This window comes from Schistocerca nitens, chromosome 3, assembly GCF_023898315.1.
Source record: "Schistocerca nitens isolate TAMUIC-IGC-003100 chromosome 3, iqSchNite1.1, whole genome shotgun sequence".
Classification (NCBI taxonomy): Eukaryota; Metazoa; Arthropoda; class Insecta; order Orthoptera; family Acrididae; genus Schistocerca; species Schistocerca nitens.
The window spans coordinates 251,365,035-251,392,555 of NC_064616.1; the positions used below are offsets into that span (position 1 = coordinate 251,365,035).

The following is a 27,521-nucleotide window of genomic DNA, read 5'->3' on the forward strand; positions in this document are numbered from 1 at the left end:
CCAGACCTCAATCCGTGCGATTGTTGGCTTTGGGGTTACCTGAAGTCGCAAGTGTATCGTGATCGACCGATATCTCTAGGGATGCTGAAAGACAGCATCCGACGCCAATGCCTCACCATAACTCCGGACATGCTTTACAGTGTTGTTCACAACATTATTACTCGACTACAGCTATTGTTGACGAATGATGGTGAACATATTGAGCATTTCCTGTAAAGGCCATCATCTTCGTTTTGTCTTACTTTCTTATGCTAATTATTGCTATTCTGATCAGATGAAGCGCCATCTGTCGGACATTTTTTGAACGTTTGTATTTTTTTGGTTCTAATAAAACTCCATGTCATTCCAAGCATGTGTGTCAATTTGTACCTCTCTATCTACATTATTCCGTGATTTATTCAGTTTTCAAATTTATACTGACTTTTTGATCACCCGGTACTTATTCAATGACCGTTCACACATCCAGATCTATGACTTTCCTAAATCACTTCAGATGATGCCAGCTCGTTTCCTATAAACCGACCACATGCTTCGAGCAAACATGTTGTGGACAATGCTTTGGTTAGAGATGGAGACCATGTTCACTTCTAAAGGAAAGGAGAAGGGAATCGACTGAACCCTTTTTGGAGAAACTACCTGTCCATTCACCTGAAGCAACTGAAGGAAAGCGAGGTAAATCTAAATTACGATAGCCGAAGGGTAGCTTCTCCCTAATATGGCTGCAATTGTTGTGACCGGAAGCTCTGTGCATCGCGAGAGGTAACACTTGTCTGCTGTAAGGTTAATGCTAAAAATTGGTATGGCTTTGTGTCTTATGGTAGTTACGCCTGTACTGGACTCGGCTAATTGACGAGAAGCCCAGAAAAAGTCAAATACCAAAAACCAAACACTGATGTTCAATAGCTACGTATTTTTTGTCTTTGAGCATAAGCAACTATGCAAGAACTAGGATTGTGCAGAACATTGAAGTCCTACGAAGGGTATTAGGCTACCAGTGGTAACTGCGGAGACGCGAGACGCGAAAATGCAAACATCTACAGGATGTATTAGGAAAACAGTCTTAAACGCGTTTATTTACTTATTTAGTGTCGACCGGATTCAGCCCATCTCAGGAGCCATCCTCAGGGCGAACAGTCTCCTGCCACACCTTGGTGGACGTGACGCCACCAGCAATCGACCAGCTATAAGTTAATCTTATATCAAGCGCTGTTACTCCACAACCATGTTGTCCAAACATCTACAGGATGGTTATAATCAACCTTTCACTACTTGAACCGGTGTAGACCGGATACTACTTAGCGTATTGGTACCAACCTTTATAGGAATAATATTCAGACTGCGCGCTGGAGCATTTGCTTTGTTAATAGTTTCATGACTCACCGTTAAGCCGTCGGCACACGGACCGTGCATCCGAACGTTGAGCGTTGAGCGTGCCGAGTTTCTGACGTCATAGCGTGGAATAGCCCGTTCGGGAGTCTTTCCGAACGTGCAGAGCAGTATCTGGCATGTCAGATATTCTGAGCGTGCGTCTGAGCGTTGACCAGTGAGATGGCACAACGGCACCTACGTCAGACGCACGCCGTCTCCCTTCAGTACAGAGTTGTGAGGCGCCATATTGGCATTCATTTCAAGCCTATATGTACACTCCTGGAAATGGAAAAAAGAACACATTGACACCGGTGTGTCAGACCCACCATACTTGCTCCGGACACTGCGAGAGGGCTGTACAAGCAATGATCACACGCACGGCGCAGCGGACACACCAGGAACCGCGGTGTTGGCCGTCGAATGGCGCTAGCTGCGCAGCATTTGTGCACCGCCGCCGTCAGTGTGAGCCAGTTTGCCGTGGCATACGGAGCTCCATCGCAGTCTTTAACACTGGTAGCATGCCGCGACAGCGTGGACGTGAACCGTATGTGCAGTTGACGGACTTTGAGCGAGGGCGTATAGTGGGCATGCGGGAGGCCGGGTGGACGTACCGCCGAATTGCTCAACACGTGGGGCGTGAGGTCTCCACAGTACATCGATGTTGTCGCCAGTGGTCGGCGGAAGGTGCACGTGCCCGTCGACCTGGGACCGGACCGCAGCGACGCACGGATGCACGCCAAAACCGTAGGATCCTACGCAGTGCCGTAGGGGACCGCACCGCCACTTCCCAGCAAATTAGGGACACTGTTGCTCCTGGGGTATCGGCGAGGACCATTCGCAACCGTCTCCATGAAGCTGGGCTACGGTCCCGCACACCGTTAGGCCGTCTTCCGCTCACGCCCCAACATCGTGCAGCCCGCCTCCAGTGGTGTCGCGGCAGGCGTGAATGGAGGGACGAATGGAGACGTGTCGTCTTCAGCGATGAGAGTCGCTTCTGCCTTGGTGCCAATGATGGTCGGATGCGTGTTTGGCGCCGTGCAGGTGAGCGCCACAATCAGGACTGCATACGACCGAGGCACACAGGGCCAACACCCGGCATCATGGTGTGGGGAGCGATCTCCTACACTGGCCGTACACCACTGGTGATCGTCGAGGGGACACTGAATAGTGCACGGTACATCCAAACCGTCATCGAACCCATCGTTCTACCATTCCTAGACCGGCAAGGGAACTTGCTGTTCCAACAGGACAATGCACGTCCGCATGTATCCCGTGCCACCCAACGTGCTCTAGAAGGTGTAAGTCAACTACCCTGGCCAGCAAGATCTCCGGATCTGTCCCCCATTGAGCACTGGATGAAGCGTCGTCTCACGCGGTCTGCACGTCCAGCACGAACGCTGGTCCAACTGAGGCGCCAGGTGGAAATGGCATGGCAAGCCGTTCCACAGGACTACATCCAGCATCTCTACGATCGTCTCCATGGGAGAATAGCAGCCTGCATTGCTGCGAAAGGTGGATATACACTGTACTAGTGCCGACATTGTGCATGCTCTGTTGCCTGTGTCTATGTGCCTGTGGTTCTGTCAGTGTGATCATGTGATGTATCTGACCCCAGGAATGTGTCAATAAAGTTTCCCCTTCCTGGGACAATGAATTCACGGTGTTCTTATTTCAATTTACAGGAGTGTATATATGCCGTTTCTGAGCACCAGCAAATTGAGAATCACTAAAAAAACCCGTTGTTAACTGTGTGATTCGTTCCAATAAAATAATGAGAAACATCATATTCGTGGCAAAATTATTATTGTAACTTGCGTATAATGAGAGTAGGCTATTTGAAGCCAGCGACACACTGAAGATCTACCCAAAACGCAATGTTCTTGGTACAATTTGTTATAATTAAACTTCAATTAGTAACATATCTACGATTAAGGTTTTCTGCATGAGCTAAGACACTATGATTAGGAAACTGAAAAATGTTCTTGTTGTAGCGTAGTGACTAGCGTCACTGCCCATGAATAATTTCAAGGGGCGGTGGTTCGTGTCTTGCCACTTCCAAATTTTTTTCCTAACATTCGCGTTTTTATTGGGTTCTGATACTTCATTATTAGTTTAATGTAAGTATGTACTATAATATTTGATGTTATGTAAATATAAGTTCACCTTTTTTTGAGGGGTGAATTTGTTCGATTGGCTTAATCTACAGGACAGCTTGCGCTACTTGTATAAAGATATTTTGTTTTTTTTTCTGTTTCACTTCGTAATTCACACGTTGCAAAGATTCTGCTACTGGGTAGGAACACTGATCAAGTATGACTGACCTTGGGGTTTTACTAAAATGTGGGAATGATGAAATAATGTTTATCTTATGCGGAGAAGTATTCCAAATTTGTACCGCACTGTTTGTAATGGAACTTTTATAAACCTGTGTCCTTATTGATTGGACATGGTACTTTCCTTTTCGTGGACAATGGAGGAAATGTGCGTTTTAATAGAGCTAACGTGGGAATTTTACGCGCGCCCGTTGAGTAAACAGTGTGATTTACGAACTACAAGCATCTCTCAAGTGCCACTGGAGTGCGGTGCGATCGCGTATACCACGTTGGGGCCCACGTACCGTATGCACAAGTCGCATCGTTCCTGAGCGTTCAGCAGCACGTTGAACTTGGCACGCTCAACGTTAACGTTCGACAGCACGGTCCGTGTGCCGACGGCTTTAGGCGCCGGTACTGGTACGGCGACGTAGGGTTGAAACACATACATCAGTGTGCATTACGGTTGCAGACAGTCAGCATGGGTCTAGGTAAGATGAACAGCGCATTACTTGTAAAGCTGTTTTATCAAAACAACAGCAATAGTGCTGCTACTCTTCGCGAGTTTCGACGCAACAAATGAATACGCACAGGCCCTCTTTCAGCGCCGAGATTGAGGAACATGAGTCAGAAGTTCGAATTAACTAGCAATTTCGGAATTGCTCCTGGCAGAGCACGACGGTTAATTTAGCCAAAAAGCTTTGAAGAAGTTACTGTTTCCATTGCTGAGAATGCTGAACGCTATTGCTATCCTGAAGCAGTCCACGAGCTCTGTCGCGAAAGTTGAACATCCCATGGTCCACCGTTCGAAAAGTGCTGCAAACAATTGTGAAATGGTACCTCTAGTGCGATTCCAGGCTGTCGTGGATGCAAATAGTCGTCAAATTGCGCAACGTTTGTAACCTGGAACGTAAGCACGGTAGACATTTACCCCTTTCATGTGGAAATTAAAATGTGTTTCTTTCAATGGTTTGTTGATTATTTCTCTTCCGCATGTCCTTACAAATCTTTTTGCAATGTTTCATTGACCTACGTTCACTCGTTTTTCATGGGGGCTCTCTCAAGTAGCGAAAGTTTTATTACAACGACACTATACAGCATGTCTCCGTGCGAACTTTTAACAGGACGTAGAGAAAGCTCCACTGAAGAATTTGAGATAGGGAACCTGGGTCGGAGAAGCCAGCTTAATGAGATAATCAGAATAAAAACACATTACTATGCACTTTTTTATTTACATTAGTTAACAGTTAATTGCAAATACCCTCAGTGTATGAACGGACCATTTGTACTATATCTTACAAAATGTGCTGAAACTGACGGCCATCAATCTCAATGCAAGCATGTCATCGGCGAACAAGATTCTGACGTACCCTGACAAAGATCCCTGGTGTGTTTGCAGTCACATCACAGGCAGCTACAATTTTGGCAACTAACTCCATCTCCGTATGCACTGGGGTCTCATACACAAGTGACTACATCTACTCCCGTTCGAAATAATGAAGAGGATTCAGGTCAGGTGACCTCGCAGGCCATGAGATAGGACCTCCCCTTCCATTCCATCGACCAGGAAATACAGCATTGAGATGGTTGCGGACATTCACACTGAAGTGAGGCGGTGAACCGTCATGTTGTATCTACATCCTCTCCCGCACAGCGAAGGGTACGTTCTCCAACAACTCAGGGAGAACTCTTTGCACGAACCTCAAGTACAAGTGGCCATTCAGTTGGTCTTCTGCACCATGACTTCCTAGTAATCAGGCTCGTCCTCCTTGTTTCCTTGCACGAAATAAAGGATGTAAATGTAAATAAACAGCACAGTGCATGCAAACTTGTACTCATGTTAGTTGTAAATAAGTTGGAAAACGGTAATGCTAGACAAAGCGGTAGACACGTTTACTTCCACATCTCCTCAAGATGCCTTCCCCGACCACATATTCTCCAAGTCAAATTGTTCAGTGGAGCATTCTCTATGTCCTGTTACATTTTTGCACAGTCTTACGGAAACACCCTGTGTATAACTGGTCGCAAATCGACCGTCACAGATTTGGTGGAGCTACAATACGTGATCAAAAATATTCTGTCACCTAGCTGAAAATGACTTACAAGTTCGTGGCACCCTCCATCGGTAATGCTGGAATTCACTACGGTGTTGGTCCATCCTTAGCCTTGATGACAGCTTCCACTCTCGCAGGCAAACGTTCAGTCAGGCGCTGGAAGATTTCTTGGGGAATGGCAGCCCATTCTTCGCGGAGTGCTGCACTGAGGAGAGGTAGCGACGTCGGTCGGTGAGGCCTGGCACGAAGTCGGAGTTCCAAAACATCCCAAAGGTGTTCTGTATGATTCAGGCCAAGACTCTGTGCAGGCCAATCCATTGCAGGGATGTTACTGTCGTGTAACCACTCCGCCACAGGCTGTGAATTATGAACAGGCGCTGGATCATGTTGAAAGATGCAATCGCCATCCCCGAATTGCTCTTCAACAGTGGGAAACAAGAAGGTGTTTAAAACATCAATGTAGACCTGTGCTGTCATAGTGCCACGCAAAACAACAAGGGGTGCAAGGTCCCTCCATGAAAAACATGATCACACCATAACACAACCGATTCCGAATTTTACTGTTTTCACTTCACACGCTAGCAGATGACGTTCACCGGGCATTCGCAATACCGACACCCTGCCATCGGATCGCCACATTGTGTACCGTGATTTGTCACTCCACACAACGTTTTTCCATTGTTCAATCGTCCAATGCTTACGATCCTTACGCCAAGCGTGGCATCGTTTGGCATTTATCGGCGTGATGTGCTGCTTTTGAGCAGCCGCTCGACAGGGAAATCCAAGTTTTCTCACCTCCCGCCTGTCATGTTACTTGCAGTGGATCCTGATGCAGTTTGAGATTGCTGTGTGATGGTCTGGATAGATGTCTGCCTATTGGACATTACGACCCTCTTTAACTGTCGGCGGTCTCTGTCAGTCAACAGACGAGGTCGGCCTGTACGCTTTTGTTCAAATGGTTCAAATGGCTCTGAGTACTATGGGACTTAACATCTGTGGTCATTAGTCCCCTAGAACTTAGAACTACTTAAACCTAACTAACCTAAGGACATCACACACATCCATGCCCGAGGCAGGATTCGAACCTGCGACCGTAGCAGTCACGCGGTTCCGGACTGAGCGCCTAGAACCGCTAGACCACCGCGGCCGGCTACGCTTTTGTGCTCTACGTGTCCCTTCACGTTTCCACTACACTATCACATCTGAAACAGTGGACCTATGGATTTTTAGGTGTGTGGAAATCTCGCTTACAGACATATGACACAAGTGTCACCCAATTACCTGACCACTTTCGAAGTCCGTGAGTTCCGCGGAGCGCCCCATTGTGCTCTCTCACGATGTCTAATGACCACTGAGGTCGCCGATATGGAGTACCTGGCAGTAGGTGGCAGCCCAATGCACCTAATTTGAGAAACGTATGTTTTTTGGGGTGTCTGGATACTTTTGATCACATAGTGCATGACTGACGCCACGAAAACTGTATGTGAATAGAAGTTAACGTCTCATTTCTCCACATTCCCATGTGTGGGGACAAGCTGACAGTCCCACCCGACGGATTTCCGTGAGAATCACAAAACTATCCGAAGTGCGCTCGTCTCCCTTCGGGTGTAGCTACGAGCGAGAATTCCTTTGCTTTTTTTGTATAAATAATATTAACAATTTTCACCCATACGGCGTTTTGTTGGGTTGGAGCTGAATGTTGTTACTTCTCCTTTGCGGTGTGGGGGCTCCCTGCTTGAACGCCTTTGCACAGCGTTCCCAAGCATAGAAGACTACGGGTTTAAGCGTTCACACGATTGGAAGCTATCAATCACGTGCTCACAGCAGACCTTGTACAGATGTGTCACTGAAAACCTCGTCATGACCAACAGAGACCAGTCGTTTAAGGAAACAGTCGTCTTCAGCGACTCCACCCGGGCAACCCAGCCGAACAGTTCCAGAAATGAAATTGTACTCGGAAGGACTCACGGAAAGCGTTTGTACTGTATGTTCATATGTATCAGTTCGCTCTTTCGGTTTCGCCTCCCTTTTTTCTTCCACGTTATCACTGGCATTCGGCGAGTCGGCGCAGACCACGACATAGCCCCTATGCCCGACCAATCGGATTCTCATGCCCATTCAAGTTAGTGCTCGGTCTCTACTATCCTCCACGCCTACGAGCCTTGAAACTCTAACCTGCTTTTCTTCCTGCCAAGATTGAGCAGTTCTTAAGATGCAGTACTGGGGAGGCCGCCGTGGCCGAGGGGTTCTAGGCGCTTCAGTTTGGAACCGCGCGACAGCTACGGTCGCCGGTTCGAATCCTGCCTCGGGCATGGATGTGTGTGATGTCCTTAGGTTAGTTAGGTTTAAGTAGTTCTAAGTTCTAGGGGACTAATGACCTCAGATGTTAAGTCCCATAGGGCTCGGAGCCATTTGAACCATTTCTGTCCGAGGTTCCTGATTTCTATGATTAACTACACGATAGTGACAGCTGTCATGCTTATAAAACTGGTATGGCTCAAATGGCTCTGAGCACTACGGGACTTAACTTCTGAGGTCATCAGTCCCCTAGAACTTAGAACTACTTAAACCTAACTAACCTAAGGACGTCACACACATCCATGCCCGAGGCAGGATTCGAACCTGCGACCGTAGCGGTCGTGCGGTTCCAAACTGTAGCGCCTAGAACGGCTCGGCCACACCGGCTGGCTGAAACTGGTATATTTCGTTAGAAAAATGTAAGACCATGTTACGCTACGACGGGGTACTACAAAATTGCAGTAAAGCCAAATCCTGCATCTCGTTTGTAAGAAAGATGCAATTGGCACTTAATTTATGTCGTATTAAGCAATATGTGTATTAACCAACTTTGATTCCATCAGGAACCGTTGTGCATAGCGACCGTAGACTCGAAGCAGAAGCACATAGTAGTCAGCCGTAGTCCCATTAATTTTTATTATTCTTGTAAATCTATATTTCGGTTATAAATAGCCATATTCAGTGGATTTGCGTTACAATTCAACAGATTTGTGGCAGTTTATGTCACTATACGTTCTTACAGGAGTACAGGCAGAGGGACAACGAGACGCCTCAGTGTCCTTCTGCCTGTACACCTGTAAGAATATTTGGCGACGTGAACTGCCGCAAGTCTGTTGAATTGTAACGCAAATGCACTGAATTTGGCTACTTATAGCTGAAATCAAGATTTGCAAGAATAATAAAAACTAATGGAATTGCGCCTTACTGCTGTGTGCCCCTTCTTCCAACAAGTGTACTGATACAAGTCATTGTTTATTTATTACCAAAACACGTATCGAGAGTTTAAACGTCCATAATCACGTGGAATTGCACTGAGGTGAAAAAGTCATAGGATAGTGATATGTACAATACAGATGGTGGTAGTATCGCGTACACAAGGTATAAATGGGCGGTGTATTGTCGGAGCTGTTAATATTCAGGTGATTCGTGTGAAAAGGTTTCCGACTTGACTATGGCCGCACGACGGGAATTAACAGACTTTGAACGCGGAATGGCAGTTCCAGCTAGACTCATGGGCCATTCCATTTCGGAAACCGCTAGAAAATTCAGTATTCAACGATCCGCAGTGTCCAGAGTGTGCCGAGAGTACCAGGTTTCAGGCATTACCTCTCACCACGGAAACGCAGTGGCCGACGTCCTTCACTTAACGACCAAGAGCAGCGGCGGCCTTTGTGTAGGCATGTCAGTGCTAACAGACAAGTGACACTGCGTGAGAAATCAATGCGGGACATACGAGAAACATATCCGTTAGGGTCGGCCTCTGTGGCCGAGCGGTTCTAGGCGCTTCAGTCCGGAACCACGCGGCTGTTATGGTCGCAGTTTCGAATCCTGCCTCGTGCATGGATGTGTGTGATGTTCTTAGGTTAGTTAGGTTTAAGTAGTTGTAAGTCTAGGGGACTGATGACCTCCGATGTTAAGTCCCATAGTGATTAGAGCCATTTGAACCATATCCGTTAGGACAGTAGGCCTCTCCTGGGCTCGTGACCATATCGGTTGGAGCCTAGACGACTGGAGAACAGTGGCATGGTCAGGTAAGTCCCAATTCAGTTGGTAGGGTTCGAGTGTGGCGCAGATTCAACTTGTCAACAAGGCAATGTGCAAGCTGCTGGTGGCTCCATAATAATCTAGCTGTGTTTACAAAAATGGACTGGGTCCTCCGCTCCAACTGAACCGTTCATTAACTGGAAATCGTTATGTTGTTATCATCGGCTACATAGAGATTATTTGCAGCCATTCATGGAATTCATGTTCCCAAAAAACAATGGAATTTTTATAGATGAAAGATGCCGTGCCACCGGGCCATATCTGTTTGCGTTTGGTTTGAAGAACATTCTGGACAGTTCGAGAGAATGATTTGGCCACCCAGATCGCCTGACATTAATCCCATCGAACATTTATGTGACATAATCGAGAGTTCAGTTAGTGCACGAAAAGCTGCACCGGTAACGCTTTCGCAGTTATGGACGGCTATAGATGGGGTATGGCTCAATATTTCTGCAGGAGACTTCTAACGATTTGTTGAGTCCATGCCAAGTCAAGATGCTGCTCTACGGCTGACAAAAGGAGCTCCGACACAATGTTAGGCTGTATCCCACGACTTTTATCACCTCAGTATATATGGATTATTATGGTATGTGTGTGATGTGATACGACTCTAGAGTAAGCTGTGGCACTGTCTCCAGTGGTTGCAATCTCTTTTTCCTAGTCGTGATATATCACCATATTCGCGAAACATGCAGCGCTGTGTCCAAACCTGTGGATACAGGTTAGAGGAAGCCATTTCCAGCACATATTGAAATGTACCTTCATTATAACTGTACCGTGAAGGAGGAAACGTCAGCTATATACAACAGATGGGGGTACGCTCAGATGTTACAATACGAAAAGTCGTTGACATTAGATAGCAGTGTCCCCTTCGATACCAGCAAAAGACGAATAGCATCTCAACAAAGTGAATTACCGAAATGTGAATCATAACGAACAATAACGAGTCTTCAGTCAGCGCCAGGTAGCAAATGATTGTCAAATCCCTCAAAGTATAATTTCGCAACCGTGTACTCATTACATACAACGTGAGGTATTCTGAGAGGATCACATCAAGATCGCCTTTGGCTAACTGCAGCTACAGACTATTGCTTACCTTACTCACACCCCAGGCCCTCTTAATAGTCTACTCTACCGAACGCAAATTTGAAAAACAATTTGAGGGAGATCTCTATAGACGTAGACTTACTGTGTTTGCCAGATTACCTTCGTCACACTGGAGAACCAAAAAGCATTTCACTAAGTACACACTGATAGCAGATAGGTCCTGTTTTCTGAAGAGCCACGATTTAGTGTAGCTGCTGAACTGGGTAGGATGAAGCGTTGGCGGAAGTCACCATGTTATCGTGGATGGTCTTCGGCGTCTCGAACTTATATGGACGAGAGTACTTAGCTTTTTATTGTGTATATGTTGATACCGTTGACGATTAATAGTGACAGTCATACGGTATCAACAGATGCGCAGCAGAGCGATGACGTCACCAATAAGTACTTCTTCAAGTCGGTGTCTCGACTAAATTTCGTGAAGATATTTTTGTAGACAACGATATAATCCGGAGTGATTACATTGGAAATCAACAAGACATTTGCGGCTCTTTGGGGACAGATACTAGTGATACTACAGCTATTTCCTGTAAAGTGATTTGGGAATTCACAGAATTAGAGAGCGCTGTTGGACTGCGACTGCCGTGAGAAACCTATCTCTCATAGTGCTATTACAGTTATGTATATTCTTGTTGATACTAAAATAGAGTATAAAATGCGCAGTAAACAGCATAATTCTATGCTCCTCAAATTTTGATAATTTCTAAACTTCGTACATTTTTCAGCCTCGAACGTACAGCACAGCGTTTTGCTATCCTTATAATACTACATCTTTGAGCACACCTCCTTTACCGAAAAAGACAATCTCAGCTACCTTCAGATGAATAATTTTTGTCATATGAGTTGTATTGTATTCGCAGTTGTAAATATGGACATCAACTGTATCATGGAATGACGCCAATGAAAATTTGTTGTAAATATGGACAACAATCAACTGTATCATGGAATGACGCCAATGAAAATTTGTGCCGGACCGGGACTCGAACCCGTATTTCCCGGTTACCGCAAGCTGTCGCCTTACCTATCCAGATAGCCTAATGTTAAGGCGACCGCTCGCAATAAGCAGGAAATTCAGGTTCAAGTCCCAGTCCAGTGCAAGACAAGACTGGACTTGCGGTATATTTCAGGTGGCGACAGGCGACTCTGAGTTACCGACCTGACAGCAATCACTTTAAAAGTAAAGCTTCCATTTGACTACCTGCCTTATGCGTCTGCTAAATTGATTTTGCCCTTTCACTGTTTTTGTTGTTGAAAGCATCATCAGACGTTATCACATTTACCAGGATCCAAAAGAACTTGAATGCTAAAACACTATTAATGAAACAGTGGCCCTGTCATTATTTTAGTCAACTGTTGATGAGTGATTAATATATCAACATTGGATTGATCTTTTATAAAAGTTATGGCACAAGTTTATTGATTATAAAATAGGACAAAAAGATACATGTTATGCGAGATGACAAAAATAAATCATGTTCTGAAGGCAGCACAAATGTGGAACGAATAGTTAACATTCCCCTGGGTGGCGGCTGGTTGGCAAATAGGATGGCGGAGGAAATCATCAAATAGTATTGAGATCTCACAATGTGTCATGAGTGGTTGGGGCGACTTTTCCAACGAAGACCACATATAAAAAACATCCTAACTTGACAGCATTCACCTCAAGGGACAATCACTCACACAAAGCTGCATGCCTGCAAGACGTATAGGTGAACATTGATGAGTGTAGTATGATTCATGTGGACCCAAGGGTCGTTGCTACATCCCAGCCTTCAGATAGACAATTACTAAGCGGTTAAAAAGCTTTGCAGCAATATTTTTTTACTTATTCACGTAATTTCTGAAGTCAGAGACAATTCATATTAGAATTCCGTGGATTTCGCACCATTCTCTTCGTCAGTGATTTACCCTGCTCAATCATACACAAGGTTTCAGTCATCCTCTATACATAAACAGACAATAATTATAAGTTAAGGAACACATTCATTCTCAAAATCTAAAAAAATAAAGAACATGTTGCACCTGTTGCGGGTATTTCCTAGGGTATTGTAATATAGTTTCTTTTATCTCCAAGACCTTTGAAATTCACTCTCATTATGTTACTTAACATTATCTACACTAGATTAGCTTTAAAAAAAGTTTCACAAGAAAATACTGGACTTCATGACTGTCTGAAACATGAATCATCCTATCGCCCTCTCCACAAGGGTCCCTGGGGAGACATGTTACATTTACCTAGACACACAGATAAAACATGGCACTAAACACACACAATTGGTCCCTGGACTGGCTGGAGCATACAGGTGAAGAAAGGTTACACCAGAGTGAGGATCGCCCTTCACTTAGCGCTTGATGTAGGAGCTGCAAAAAAAAATGGCTCTGAGCACTATGGGACTTAACATCTTAGGTCATCAGTCCCCTAGAACTTAGAACTACTTACACCTAACTAGCCTAAGAACATCACACACATCCATGCCCGATGCAGGATTCGAACCTGCTACCTTAGCAGTCGCTCGGTTCTGGACTGAAGCGCCTAGAACCGCTCGGCCACAGTGGCCGGCGTGGGAGCTGCAGCAGCTGGCTCTGATCCACCATCTGGTCCATAGCAACATCAGTGAGACAGCTGGGCTTTTGGCATCATCTCGACCTGGCAGCAGTTGGAAGTCTGGCAGGGTGTCAGGGGCAATAGACACGACATCTGGTGGGATGGATTCAGGCACTGATATGGTTGCACAGCACCAAACACCTCCAACTCCGGTGGTGGCGTCTCAGCCCCATCTCGTCTCTCGACCCAGTAGCTGAAAGAATGCAGTCTCCCCTAGGATCAGATGCTGAGACAACGATGCATTTAGTGTGCAACCCATCTCCTAGTAACGATTTCCTCTCTCCCGCTGTGCCAGTGGATAAATTGTGATGTCTACACTGTCGCCATTGCCTGTCTGCATCATGGTACACAGCTGAAGGAGCAACTCATCCAGATCGTGGACAATGGTTCTGGACGCCATCTGTAGGGTGGGTGTGTCCACCTGGGGAATCCCTCTGGGCCTTGCTGTGGCGCCAAATTGTCTGCAGGTCATTTGAAGACGTGTCGTGACACCAAGGACGAGACCCCAGTCTGGTGGTCGCATTCACAAACGCTCAGTGTATGGTTGCTGTCAGTCATCATTTACTCAGCACCCGGCCTGTCCGCCAGGCTGTCGAGGAAGTGACGTGTCACCAATGGCGGAACACCCTTGTCCAGGGACCACCTCCATCATTCACAATCACCCGGGACCGGCTGGTTTACGACAGCCATGGCGCGTGGCATAGCTTCCTCTCTGCTTTCACTTTCACTGGATTGTTAAGGCGGCAGGAAGAGTGCCCCAGCTGTTCCGGCATTCATTTACTGCTGACTTCCGGCCCTCCGCTCGACAGGTCTCTGGTCCACGCAGCCACAGGCATTCTCCTTCAGGCTGCCACATGGTCATTCTCGCTGGCCACAGGGTGCTATCTCGTGACGCCCCACAGGTTGCATCGATAGCGGCTTTGACAGCTCCCAATATCTGCATAGTCCTCATAGTATGTTTCAGTGCTAATGTTTCACTTTGATCTTTATACATAGCTTCTTATGAATACAACAACCCAAAAATGAGCTCTTTGGATCAATACAGTATGAGCACATATATAATTACTTGAGTGACTGTAATAAATAATGAAAAGAAGGAGTATGTGTTATTGTATAGACTAAACAAGAAATTCTTAACATTTATAGTTGTCTTAAATATATGGTGTGAAGTGTCTTTGCTCTGTGTTGTGTTAGTACCATTTCCCATTCATGCATTACCCCTACGATAGGCCGGCACAGCATCCACTCTTCACCCAGCATACTCTTTCCACACAACACTTAGTATCAACTTATTTTCTTTACCCAACACCTGTCAACTTCATCTCTATGCCCTCTCTACTCTATGTATAGTCCTTCTGTTCTTGGTACTTCTGGCAGCGTTGTCACCCAATGCCGAAGTGGTCTGAAACTATGCTCCCATTCGTCCGCATTGGTGCTCTGTCCCATGACACCTGCTCCTGCATTCGCATATCTGAAACTGACAAATGTCATTAGTTGAAATGGTTCAAATGGCTCTGAGCACTATGGGACCTAACATCTGAGGTCATCAGTCCCCTAGACTTAGAACTAATTAAACCTATCGAACCTAAGGACATCACACACATCCATGCCCGAGGCAGGATTCGAACCTGTGACCGTAGCAGCAGCGCTGTTCCGGACTGAGGAGTCCTTGGCTGACCTCCTGAGGGTTATAGTGCCGAATTCTCTCCAATAAGCACATTAAATCGTCGAATTTCAGAGATGGTTAGAGCACCAAGACAAGCAGTAGAAAGTCTCACCGTGTGCGGGCAGGCATTATCTTGCTGAAATGTAAGCCCAGGATGACTTGCCATGAAGGGTAACAAAACGAGACGCAGAATATCGTGGACCTACCGCTGTGCTGTAAGGTTTCCGCGGATGACAACCAAAGGGGTCCTGCTATGAAAAGAAATGGCAATCAAGACCATCAATCTTGGTTGTCGGACCATATGGCCATATAGCTGGCGACATTCACGTTCGTATCCCACCAATGCCCGGTCGTTTCCAGACGCGTCTTCGGCCTGGAATCTGATTGCTTGGGGTAGAATTTCTCCAGTGATGAGTCCCGCTTCGACTTGAGCCCCGATGACCAGTGAAAACGGCTCTGGAGAAACCGCATGTTTTGACAAACATGGCTATTCTACAATAATTACAAAACCACTTCAAATGAATCATAAAATTCGTGAGGGCCAGTCAATTCGGGAAGATATACTACAGGCAATGAATTTACTATTGAGGTTCATTAGCTCACAAATGTTACAGCTCGCCATCATATACATGCAGAAATTTTTTTAGGTATGTCGTGCTCGTTGGTCTTCGTAACTGGGCGGTCAGTATGGCTGACCACCATGCAAAGGAAACGGTACTGCCAGGGATCCCGCGCCCGGGTTCCCGGGTTAGATTCCCGGCGGGGTCAGGGATTTTCTCTGCCTCGTGATGACTGGGTGTTGTGTGATGTCCTTAGGTTAGTTAGGTTTAAGTAGTTCTAAGTTCTAGGGGACTGATGACCTCAGAAGTTAAGTCCCATAGTGCTCAGAGCCAGCCACTGCCATGGAATTTTCCTTCGTGGGAGGTCTGGTAAGTGATGCACTCAGCCTCGTGATGCCACCAGGTCTGCTAACCTGGCAATGGCTGGAAGTGCGGTTTGCTGATCACCACCCCTTCGCACTACATACAGATGACGCCATGAGCTGATGGATGACAAGGCGCTCGGTCGGGCCCAACTGGCCCGTCTGTGGCTTGCTGCGTACATGTAATATTTAAACTAACACCATGTGTATTATGGATCGTCAATGACACGGTGATACCTCATGTAACTAGTCGATACTGAACTACACCGCGCGTGTAAGAGCGGCGTCTTCGTGCAGTACTGTACCAATGTACACTACTGGCCATTAAAATTGCTACACCACGAAAGTGACGTGCTACAGACGCGAAATTCAACCGACAGGAAGAAGATGCTGTGATATGCAAATGATTACCTTTTCAGAACATTCACACGAGGTTGGCGCCGGTGGCGACACCTATAACGTGCTGACATGAGGAAAATTTCCAACCGATTACTCATACACTAACAGAAGTTGACCGACGTTGCCTGGTGAAACGTTGTGATGCCTCGTGAAAAGGAAGAGAAATGTGTACCATCATGTTTCCGACTTTGATAAAGGTCGGATTGTAGCCTATCGCGATTGCGGTTTATCGTACCGCGACATTGCTGCTCGCGTTGGTCGAGATCCAATGACTGTTAGCAGAATATGGAATCGGTGGATTCAGGAGGGTAATACGGAACTCCGTGCTGGATCCCAACGGCCTCGTATCACTAGCAGTCGAGATGCCAGGTATCTTATCCGCATGGCTGTAACGGATCGTGCAGCCACGTCTCGATCCCTTAGTCAACAGATGGGGACGTTTGCAAGACAACAACCATCTGCACGAACAGTTCGACGACGTTTGCAGCAGCATGGACTATCAGCTCGCAGACCATGGCTGCGGCTACCTTTGACGCTGCATCACAGGCAGGAGCGCTTGCGATGGTGTACTCAACGACGAACCTGGGTGCACGAATGGCAAAACGTCATTTTTCGGATGAATCTAGGTTCTGTTTACAGCATTATGATGGTCGCATCCGTGTATGGCGACATCGCGGTGAACGCACTTTGCTCTGAGCACTATGGGACTCAACTGCTGTGGTCATTAGTTCCCTATAACTTAGAACTACTTAAACCTAACTAACCTAAGGACATCACACACATCCATGCCCGAGGCAGGATTCGAACCTGCGACCGTAGCAGTCGCACGGCTCCGGACTGCGCGCCTAGAACCGCGAGACCACCGCGGCCGGCGGTGAACGCACCTTGGAAGTGTGTATTCGTCATCACCATACTGGCGTATCATCCGGCGTGATGGTATGGGGTACCATTGGTTACACGTCTCGGTCACCTCTTGTTCGAATTGACGGCACTTTGAACAATGGACGTTACAATTTAGATGTGTTACGACCCTTGGCTCTACCCTTCACTCGATCCCTGTGAAACCCTACATTTCAGCAGGATAATGCACGACTGCATGTTGCAGGTCCTGTACGGACCTTTCTGGATACATAAATGATCGACTGCTGTCCTCGACAGCATATTTTCCAGATCTCTCACCAATTGAAAATGGTGACCGAGCAACTGGCTCGTCATAATACGCCAGTCACGACCCTTGGTGAACTGTGGTATCGTGTTGAAGCTGCATGGGCACCTGTACCTGTACACGCCATCCAAGTACTCTTTCACTCAATGCCCAGGCGTATCGAGGCCGTTATTACGGCCAGAGGTGGTTGTTCTGGGTACTGATTTCTCAGGATCTATGCACCCAAATTACGTGAAAATGTAATCACATGTCAGTTCCAGTGTAATATATTTGTCCAATGAATACCCGTTTATCATCTGCATTTCTGCTTGGTGTACCAATTTTAATGGTAGTAGTGTAGTATAACATAAGAAGTAAAACTGATAGTGTAGGATCTTCATGGCGTATCGCTGTTCCTCCGCCATCCTCTGAATCTCTACTGAAGGTTTCTTGAAGTCATACCAGTTGCTTCGTACATTGTTATAAAAGGATTAACGTTAACGTATCACTCCACAACAGTTTCTGCTCAAGTATGGTGATGAAAATTTATTCCACCTCCAGGACTGTAATCCGACACGGGGAGGTTAGTATGCAGTAGGGCCGTCGGTTACGAAGGCAGATAAAATCAGTATGCATATAATCGATTTTGTCATAATGCAACGATCATGATGCTTCGATGTCAAATTGCTCTGCGAAATGGCAGTAGAGATAAAGAGTACACTATCAGAGAATACCTTGCATACATCCCAAGGGAATATTTGAATATTGCACCATATTTTCGCTTCCAGGCTGTAGATCGAATTGCATTCCTTTCTAATGAGTAGTACGTCGTGTGCTGTCCAAACACAAATGACGAAGATTGTTTTCTCGACACATGTTTCACGTTATGACAGGGATTAACGTTCAACAGTTGTCGTTATCTCCTTAAGCTTGCTTTACTACCTACGGCATGCCGGAAACTGTGTTTGAGGCACTTACACCAATGTAGGTATGTAGTCTTCCTGGGGAAAAACGTCACAGTGGGTTAAGTTATTGTTGGTCCCATGTTCTGAGATTTAGAAGTACTCAGTCCTGGACTGAGACTGTTGTCATAGCTCTGCCGAGATTTAGCGCTGTTCACCGGTCTCACCAAACTCTTCGGGCCCTTCCCGAAGCCCTGCTCGATTCTGCGAGTTCATGGGACGTTTATATTCCGGCCCGAGTGAACGAATTTAAACTAGACAACAGTATGTGCCTTAAAAACACTTACTCTTAACAAAATAAATTCTTTTCTGGGGGAGAGTGCACAACGTATGAACGCAATATTTAAATTACAAGAAAGAGCTGCAAGAAGAATAACTAAAAATAGTAAACAGGGCTCATCGTAAAATTCTGTTGTAAATACTGCGGATTTTTACTATACCATGTGATTCCCTTTTCCAATCAATTAAGCGTATAAAAAAGTTTGATAATTACTGCACAAAAATTTCTGTCCATGATCATGGAACTAGATCTTGACTGAACTTGCGCCAACAAATAACAAATAAAACTATCAAAACGGCATTTTATGAGAAGGAATAAAACTGTAGAATAAAGTGTCCACGAAAGTAAAAGAATCACTAAAATAAACTTATCTGAAAAGACTGTAAATCCCTTCCTATTAAATAATACGTTCTATAAGTTATGGATTACTTAGATAACAGCGAGTAGGAGTTGGCAAGAAATATGTAAAGCAGGTAAATAATAATAAAATACCTCTTTCGATTCACGATGCACTTTCACACATTGACGTTTTTTCTTCTAAAAAGCCCAATACCAATGTTCTCCATTGCACAATTTTATCGTTTTACGCTCTTTTTGAGATCAAAATCTCACTTATTATATAGGGATAGTGACTCAGTTTTTTAGGGAAGCGTATAGGTATTAGCGGTACACAAAATGGAAAACAAACATCAACGTCATTCTGATGACAATTGACAATGTTTGTACAGCGTGGGTAGCGTGTGCAAGGATTGGTGCTGAGAAATGAATGAACAGTGCAGCAACAGTTTTTACATAATGAAATAACCTACTCCAAGGATGTATGAACAAAACAGTATTGTACTCTAGGACTCTAACCCTCATCCGACCATCCTGATCTAGAATTTCCTTGGTTTTCTAAATTACTTGTGGAAAATGCCAGAAAGGTTTCTACAATAAGATCACAGCCGGCCAAATTGGGCCTGTACGTATGTAAATTCCTGTATACTTGAATTATGTTTTTATTGTTAAACTATAATACAACGACATGGCCAATATCCTTACAAAAGTAAGCCACAGACGAATAAAACTACTACTACTACTACTACTACTACTACTATTACTACCATCTCTACTAATTTTTATTTAGGGTCAAAAAATTGCAGAACTCTAAAAGTAAAAGACAGTGTAGTAGAGATGGAAGACGGGTTAAATAAAACCAAATTAAACCTGAATAGATTTAAAATCAGTACATACGTTTAACTACAAACAGCCAGACTAGGAAGGAAAAACAGGTATGGGTTCCAGGTTTAGTTGTAAAACGAAAATTACAAACGGTGCTAAAAATATTGTACGTATTCCAGACGTGGTTGCAAAAATAGCTTAAAAACAAAGAAAAGATACTACATACGTCTTATTCAAGTCAGTCCACCAACATCCTCACAGTCTGATGTGGAGGAAAAAGAGCTTCGGAAAGAGTTGAAGATGTGATGAGAATGAGAGACTGTTTCACGGAAGCAAAACAAAAACTAAAGTTCGAATGTTCGCTGAGATATGTAGCGTCTGATAAAGAGATGTAATATTTGCCAATAATATTTTTCGTTCGTAACGGTATAAAACTAATTGAAAATGGACTTGGTAAAGAACTAACGAACAGGCTATACCTTATGGAACACCAAAGAAATTGTTGAGGGTCTGACCGACCTCAGTTACTTCAGAAATTTGAGTGGTCATACACACGTACGATGCACAATAAAAACAACTACGAAGCTAGGAAAAAGACACATTCACTGGGCAGGAAGTCAGAGCTGTGGATTACACGAGTTTGTTTAAGATATGGACATATCCTAATTAAATTAAGCAACGACTTCAGTTCATCACGAAATGAAGGTTCTACAACCTTAGATGAATAGGGCAATTATTTAACGTAGGTACTGACGGCCGGGGTGGCCGAACGGTTCTAGGCGCTACAGTGTTGAACCACGCGACCGCTACGGTCGCAGGTTCGAATCCTGCCTCGAGCATGGATGTGTGTGATGTCCTTAGGTTAGTTAGGTTTAGGTAGTTCTAAGTTGTAGGGGACTGATGACCTTAGAAGTTAAGTCCCATGGTGCTCAAAGCCATTTTTTAACATAGGTACTTGCATAAACAGTGTAGTACGTTGCAGATACGAAGACAGCAAAGTAAAAGATAATTATGAAATCCGACTAGGCAACTATTAAAGATAAGGTGAGAGTTTCAAGCAAACGATAAGATGAACACGACAGAAATTGCTATGGCTAAAAAAATCTGTTCAAAGAGGTCTTGGAGGAAATTTTGGTTAGAGAAGTATGTGAAAGAAATAAGATCATGAAGAAACCAAACCAGTAATGTATGTTGGGTAGACATCAAACTTCATTAGAGAGGATGGCAGACAACACACAGAAAAAATTACAGTGATTTCAAAAAATGTTATGTAGTTCAAGAGATGAAAAAGGAACTTATGTAGACAATAATGAATTTAACGGCTTTCTAAAACTAATGTAACGTGAGGTGTTCGTAGCCATTCTAAGTATGAAGTAAAGAAATGCGTCTGTAGATGCCGGTTTTGTAATATGTATGGCTGAAAACTGAAGCAAACGTAATACAGAAGGTACTTGCAAAGATACATCCCAAAATTGGAACTGTGCTGTAATTGTCCCGCGTGACAAGAAAAGAGACAGTCAGGACATATAAAATTATAGACCTATCAATGTTCTCTCTGTAATGTACAAGATATCCATCAAAATTACCACTAAGTATCCGGTGAAAATGTTGAATTTTAAGTAAGCAAAGGAACAGGTTTCCTCTAGAAGCGATTACAGTACAATGAACTATTAGCATACCGTAATCGAAATTATAGAACAGAACAATGAAAATGAATTACCACATTGTCTCAGTTTCGTAAATTGAGTTGAAGCGGAGTGTTGACAAAAAAGGCATTGTTTCAGCCGATATTAGTATACTGCAGAAATCATACTGTTATAAATAGCCAAGAGAGTTTTCAGATCCCTAAACTAGGAAAACAAAGAAGTAATATAGGTATATGACACTCATTTAAACCATTTCCATTTTGATGATGAAACTGTTCTCTTTGATTGCAATGTAGATAAACAACAAATAATGGAAATAATTAATATAACAAATTTGATAAACGGTCTTACATTCGACTGTAATAAGAAGAAAGTTGTCTAGCCTTGATACACTCTCTACATCAGGAAGACCATAAACAAGATTTTAACGGCAACTGACGAATTTCTTTACTACCAGTTATATATACAATAGTTTCCCATATTTTACTAAACATAATAGAAAAACACTATACAGTCATTTATGTGATTATCAAGGTGGTTTTAGAAAGGGCAGATCACGTTCAGAACGAATACTTAATATTAAGTCAGTTACTCACCACAGATTAATTAATACAAAGGACTGCATTAGTGTTTGTTGATTTCAAGAAGGCCCTTGATTCCGTTGATGCCCAAATTATAGCTAAAATAATCCGAGAATTTGGTGTAAAGCCTAAACTAGCAAATCTAATTTGTGAAACACAGACACAGTATCTAAAGTGACATTTGTGATAGAAATATCTCAGCCAATCGAAATGAACACAGGTGTATGACAAGGTGACGACCTATCGTGTTCCAGAAAAATGACGAGAATTTGGAGTGAAAAACTGAATGAATATAAGATTTCACCAAGAAGATTGGAAAGAGGACACAAAGATATTGGAATAAACCGTCTCACATTTGCAGATGACTTCGCTTTACTATCTGAAAATGTGACAAAGATTAATCTTTTAGAAGAAGTAGATAGTAGGTTCGATTAAGAATTTCTGCAGAAAGAAACAAATTTTTTACAAACATTAAAAATGCACCGAAGTTTCTGAAAACAGTCATTAGGCAGATTGAAATGGTTAAAAAATTTAATTATCTTGGGGAGGAAGTCCAAGAAAATAGTTTGGAATAAACTGCTACAGAGGAAAGGGTATATAAAATGGGTGGGTGATATGGTATAACTAAAGACCTTCACAACAAAAATGGCTTACAAAAAACGCAGAAATAAGGCATTGCAACATGTAGTGGAGCCAGAATGTATATATGGTAGCAAATGTCTAGCATTAAACTACAATTTATATAAATTGGAAAAATCAGAAACTCGAATTCTTAGGAAAATACTAGGCCCGCGAAAAACTTCAGGATGTTGAAAATTACGTAGTAATGATGAAGTTTATCAATATATAGAAAATGTATCGGAAGTAATGAGAAAAAAGGACTGACATTCTTCTTTCGTTATGTCAAATGCAGTATTGTAGATTAACAAAAAAGATCTTCAAATATTTGTTGGAAAAGAAGACAGTAACAAGCTGGAGGCATGAAGTAAAGAAGTATTTAGAAAAAAATAACATAAAATCTGAATAAACAACTGACAGGTTGTTGTTGTGGTCTTCAGTCCTGAGACTGGTTTGATGCAGCTCTCCGTGCTACTCTATCCTGTGCAACCTTCTTCATCTCCCAGTACATAGTAGACAAATGAAAGAGTACTGGAGGAAAAAAAAAGGAAAACAAATAAGAAGTTGAAATTGACTAGTAGTCCTTATTTGGCCTATCCGAGAAGAAATGATAATCTACAATCAAAGTACGGAAAAAAATGCTAAAAAGAACAAAAAATCACAAAACAAGCCGATAAATTTTTGTATTTAGTGGGGTTGAAGAAGATTGTTGAATTAACAGCAAAAAAAAAAAAAAAGAAAAATACCCGAGATAAAATTTTCATCAAGGATCGCCAAAACTAAGCTTCCGAAGTCTTTGAATAGGGAAGTTGCAAGAGGGTCTGATTTATAGCAGCGATGCATGGACTCCCAGCGAAAGAAAGTTTTAGAAAACTATAGTTGTTTAGCAGGTAAAGTCGTGATACATGTTCGGAATTAGCAGAACAGGTAGGAAAACAAGATGTTAAGTGGATCAAAAAAGATAAAATGACCGAGCCAACGATCAAACTGCAGGTGGGTAGACGATTTTTTTTATGTGTGGAGTATCAACATGATTGCGTATATTTTATGTCAGTAAGTCCACAAGAGATCTTTATCTAACAAACGGCACGTGATGATGATTATGATTTGGCTCTTCTCCTAATTATGGTACATTATTATCTCTTCCACGTCGAATATGGAAAGAAGATTAAATGTGAGCTGCTATGCCTGTGCCCTAACATTTTAACAGTTCAAGAGTGTTACACAGATGCAAGTAAACCTTCAGTAGGAACGGCAAGAGGTAAAAAGTCAAGAAAAAGTATTTGGCTTATATTATAAAGCGGTTTTTTTTTCTCTTTCTCGTATCACGTCCTCAGCATACTGATCACGGCATTCTAGTGATACACTGTCTGTATGACATGCAATTGACAAACTGTACTCTGTAAGGACGAAAATTGTTATCCAAATAAAGGAAACAATCGCTAACACCACAATTACACAGCAAAACTAAAGCTTTCAGGATATCTTCTCCACAAATTTGAATCATCAAAGAATGTTTCGGATGACTTGAAGGATCAATGGATTGACAGTATTTATTCCTGCCGGCACTATTAGCTATCTACCACGACACTGGAATTTTTCTCACATAAATGTAGGGTTATTTCGCGCTCCACGTTAGGTGCATGTGTAAATGCTTCAGATGAGAGGCTCATGTCTTGTTAGGATACAAAATACAGCTCCATTCGAGGTGATCTCCATCCATTGGGGTATAAAATGCTCAACAGGGCCTATTGCATATGATCATCCAATATCCGACGGTGTTTGGTTAACAGTCCACCTCATAAGCCTTCGTGTATAGCTATAACCTATCCGGACACAGCTGTAGGCGGTTTGTGTTGCTGTTGTGTGTCTTGTCACGGCGTGACAGGCTCGTTGCAGCTGAGTAGCATTCTGACAAGTATTCTGATGCACTGTCAGGAAAGGCAGCGGCCTTCTGATACTTCCGTTATAGGTAGATGACAATGCGCTGATCTTCTTAGAATACAGCCCATTGTTTGAAAGTGAGTCACAGAGCTGAAGTTACACTGAGAGACATTCAATGGCTTCTGTTAACTTATGTTATGACTCTCATACCAACTACTTGGCATAAAACGGACCCCGGTAGCCCACATTTCCGATATAGCGCACCACCATTACGCTTAATGAAATGAAAGCTGTTACCGAACACCGTCGGCCTCAGAAACTCCAATCCTTGAACGCTACTCAAATTATCAATCACCTGTCTAAATGAGCGGAACCAACCTTTCTTCTCTGCCTTCAGCGCTTCTATTCTTAAGTACTCAAAGCCATACCACGTGCGCCTATCTACGCGGTACGTATACCGAGATTTTCATCTGACACTGTATCTGTTTTGACCAATGAATAATTAGTAACAAGTGCCATCCGTCATAACCTGAACAACGAAACGTATTGTAGGTGTAGAAAGGTGCATATGAAACAAAAACCCCATCCCTCTGCTAATGAAAACGGAGATTGCAGTACACTGTGCAGCCATGAAGCCCGCACGCCGGACCTGGACGTAGTATATTTCTGAAGCACGTCCAAGAAGGCGTCAGATGCCTAAACACTATGTTGGAGTCCACGGCTTCTGGCCAATCCTATCGACTTCCTTATTCTGGCTTTAAGTGCTTAAATCAGTTGGCTGTTCAGGAATCGAATCTTTTCAACGGATAAAATCTGGGCAAAGTGCATTCACCAAATATTTCACTAAGTCGAAAAATAAATGTATTTTAGACCTATAAAATAACATATTTTGCTGCCAGAGAAAATACATGCAGCTTGTCTCGTATCAGTGGACGTATGGACCTCCATCGGCCTCCACATCATCCATGGATTGTTGTTCTTTGACGGGTCGAAGTTATAGGGGCATTACCTTCCGTACTTTAATCTGTCTTATTCGCTCGTGATCAGTAAGTATTTACTTCTTATAGAGAACGTTGATTTACAGTTTTTGGATAGTATTCAAATGCAGTACAATGGCTGGTGTCTCTTAAATGTCTGAGACTCTGTAGGATGCTCCGCTGCAGTTAGAGTTCTACGCGTCCCTCCCATTCCCTCCCCTGAGTGATCCAGAGTTAGGGATAGTTGTTCTTGGAAAGTCGACAAACGTCCTTCATGAATTAACCAACACAGTGGTTACAATTACAGTTTCGCTACTTGAGAGGGCACCCATGAAAACTGGGTCATCATAGAACAATGAAATTTTGTAGAAACATTTTTAATGACGTGCGGAAGAGAAATAATGAATAAACGAGTGAAAGAAACACATTGTGATTTTCGCACGAGAGAGTAACATTTCTTAACTGCATTCCATTTTTATGTTACAGGTTACAAACGTAGCTTAGACTGAAACGGCACTATAGATGCCATTTCACGACTGTTCGCAGCATTTTTCGAAAGGCAGATCATGGAATGTTCAGCTCTAGTGAAACAACTCATGCACTGCTTGAAGATCGCACACTGCGTCCTGTATTCTCAGCCATGGTACCAATAACTCTTTCAACAATTTATGGAGAAATTGGCCACCGGCCTCTACTAGGTAATAGTTCTCAAATCGCCAGTTAATTCGAACTTCTGAATCACATTCTTCAACTCAGGTGCGGAATGAAGACATCGCCGTATTTCGTTAATCAGTCGAAACCCGAGAAGAGCGGAAACACTATTGCTGATGTTTTAATAAAACAGCTTTACGAGTAGAGCCCTAATCACCTTGACCAGACTCATGTTGACTGTCTGCAACTGTAATGCACATTGATGCTTGCGTGTCAACTCTGCGTCACCGTACTAGTACTGGCGCCTAAAGGCAACTCATAACACACACACTACTGACAACGCCAAACGTACAGCGCGTAGTCTGAACAACATTCCTATAAAGTTGGGTTCCCACACTGTAAATAGTTTTCCGTCTACACTGTCTCAGGTAGAGAAAGCTTAATTTTAACCATCATATATAATCACTCGTTTTTTCCTGAGCCTTTTAGCCAGTGCAAAAATTGTCCTTTCGTATCTTGAGCTAGATAAACTACAAAGAAACACATTTGAAAAGCACTCTCTTATTGAGGAAACGCCTGTTGTTTTACACAGCTGATGTCCAGCCTTCCAAAGTCTCTGACGTATCATCGCTCTACCACAATACTGCTTATAAGAATAAGAAGTCATAATTTTTTGATTCCAGCAATGAAGGTAAAAAATTGAGAAGTCATCTGACAGTTTATTTATTTCCAGAAATCGTGATGATGTTATGTTTTCTACACCCACGAGATGGTTCTAACTTATAGATCCTCATTCAAAGCATTCATTACGGGGGCCTGATAATAAATTATTATATTTGTAAAATCGATCGCAATGTAATTTCAACATCATTATAAATAACAAAACTAAGAAGAAAATATATTTCGCGTGAATACTCAGTATTTATTCGTGTCTTCCAGCCCTCAAGTTCGCGGCAAACAAATAATTATCTGTAATCGAAACGTCCTGAAAGCACTACGAGGCTTGAGAATAATAACATGTAAGTTTAATAGAAGAGACATACGTAAACAAGCAAAGGCCAAAAGAAATTTTTAAAAAAGAAAACATGTACATGCCACGTTATGATACAACTGCTATTACTAAGA

At 43.4% G+C, this 27,521-nt stretch overlaps 1 protein-coding gene across 1 annotated transcript in view; it reads left to right on the plus strand.

Annotated features, from left to right (window-relative positions):
• The window catches only part of LOC126249563 (glycine receptor subunit alpha-4-like), a 303,930-nt gene that overhangs the window by 72,574 nt on the left and 203,835 nt on the right, over nt 1-27,521 (plus strand). The window lies entirely within an intron of this gene.